Raw genomic sequence first — 2500 nt, 5'->3', positions numbered from 1 at the left:
TTCTGCCAACCAGAGGCGTTTAGATGAAATAGAGAGAGGCATTGCTTCTTGGCTTTAATAGCTGTTTGACTTTTAGTGTGTGAGGGCCCTGTGGCCTGGCCTGGCCACAAGAGCTACCTTATTTTTTTTTGATGGAAAGTGTGTGGCTGTTTGTAGGTCATTGTGCTTTTGACAGTGTGCGAGTGTGTGTCAAACCACTAAACGCTTCCGAATGGGCCTCCACTAAAAGTGCCTTGGGACACGACCGCTCGCCCTTGCTCCATCTCACTAGTGACAGTCCACCATGAAGGGGGGGAGACAGTGTAATTTCACTGCTGGCTGGCGTCCATTCGGCTTGAGTGATGAGGGAGTTGGCCCTCCTGCGCGCGTGCGCACAGACGAAGGCGTCTCTCGCACATGCAAGGGCATACACACACACAAGCGCACATGCACACACGCACACGCACACACACACACACACACACACATGCACACACGCGTGCACACACGTAAACACGCACACACACGCACACATACGCACACATACACACAGACACGTAAACACACACACACACACACACACACGGAATGATACAAAACCACTAAACTAACAGCAAGGCTGGCTGTGTTGACAGGCCCATTAACTGCCCTCTGTGTGTCATTTCACTCTGGTTCACACCCTCCAATTCCAGTGAAATATACCGTGCCTGGGAGCCTTACAGTACGCTCCACTGCACCAGACCCCCCCAACACACCCACACCCACCCCCCAACACACCCACGCCCACCCCCCCAACCAGAGCCACAGTCGTCCACCACATTGCCCCCCCCCCCCCCCCCGCTCACTCCTCACTTCCCATCTATGCGATCAACCTGCAGACAAGATCATTTGGATCTAAAAGCCTTCACCATCTAATACCATTTTACCTAGTGTCAGGTGCTTCTGAGGTAATGTGATTGGAGTGGTGTGTAGGGGGAGATTGGGGGGTGGGGGAGTGGGGGGGGGTCATTGGGAGAATATGGGAGGGTATATTCTCCCAATGACCCCCCTCAGGGAGGGTGAGTGAGATGTGTAGCCAGGAAGGGAAAGAAGGGGAGTCCTCTGAGGTTGAGGTTGAGGAGACACACACACACACACACACACACACACACACACACACACACTGATGGACTCTGATGAAGATGAATGGATGGGCCCACCATGTCTTTAACACTGTGAGGCCCGGTCTACAGATGGGACGGGAGGGGGTGGGGGTAGGGGAGGGGAGGGGTTGCACCGGCACACGTCCATCCTAATTGGTGACCTACAGGCCAGAGGGTGGAGAGAGGGGAGAGGTTGGGGATGGGGGGCGGGTCTCCTATGACTGAGTAACAGTGGTGTCTATCCATCGCATGAGGTCAGGGGTCAGGCGATCAGCAGAGGGACAGTTGAGGGGATAGCGGCGTATCTCTCCAGCAGCATCAGCTCATCTAGACAGGCGGTCCACCGCGCAGAACGACCCGGAGAAAGACCAGAGTCCAGAGTCACACCATAAATAAACTAAAGCACTCGTGTGTGTGTTTATTTCATGTCATTTTTGTCTGTCAACAATTTTGAGGGGAAAGTATACATTCGGAGGAGAGACCCTATTGCAAGTGGATGTGTCGAGACAAAGGGATGCTCAGCGGCGAGGGCGCAGCCCAGCTCTCTTTGTCTGTGTGGTCTGCTTGGCAACGGCGGCGCTGCATATATTGAGCCCTCGGAAACACGGGGGGAAGTAGAAAGAGAGCTCTTGTTGAACACTAATCCCGGGAAGGATCAGAACATTGCCCTCGCCCCTCCCTCCCTATCCTCCCTCCCTCCCTCCCTACCCACTGTTGCAGCAGCTGGAGGGAAATCGATCATGCGTCTGAATTAATATTTAATCAGAGTGCCCTGGACATCCTCACCCAGGGCCCTGTCCTACTCGGAGAGAACACACAGCGTGGGGCGGCACAAAGGGAAGAGGGCAGAGGGAGGGTGGAGGCCAAGTACTCTGTAAAGTGGACTATATCTGCCAACTTCTGTGCAGTCACTCCACCGTGCGCACACGCACCCACACACACGCACCCACGCACGCAAGCACACACGGAAGCACGCACACACACACACACACACACACACACACACACACACAGGATTCAGGCTAAATTGAAGTGGACAAAACCAGCTCCGTCTGCCAGTCCGCCTGCCCGGCCAGCTGACATTTCATCCCCTTGTCACTCAACACCCATCCCATCCCCAATCATGGCACTGTGCTGCATTATCTGCAGGGAAGAATACACAGCGTTGACTTGATAGACAGAAGACTTGACAGTGTTTCTGCTGACAGGAATGTCAACACGGTCCGGCGCTATACAAGACTGAATGAAGTGACAGAACACAAAGAGTATGGGAGGAAGAATAGACCCCCGCACCAGGGCTGTGCAGGAGTGCTTCCCCCTTAGCCATTGAGGATGGAACAGGCAGCACTCCTCTGTGTGGACGACTGGTCAAACACACA

General features: G+C 54.3%; 1 protein-coding gene across 1 annotated transcript in view; it reads right to left on the bottom strand.

Moving 5' to 3' along the window:
- The window catches only part of robo2 (roundabout, axon guidance receptor, homolog 2), a 187878-nt gene that overhangs the window by 95072 nt on the left and 90306 nt on the right, over positions 1–2500 (bottom strand).

The sequence above is a fragment of the Nansenia antarctica genome (genome assembly GCF_963989245.1).
Source record: "Nansenia antarctica genome assembly, chromosome: 3".
In the NCBI taxonomy this organism is placed as follows: domain Eukaryota; kingdom Metazoa; phylum Chordata; class Actinopteri; order Argentiniformes; family Microstomatidae; genus Nansenia; species Nansenia antarctica.
This window is presented reverse-complemented; position numbering and strand designations above follow the sequence as displayed.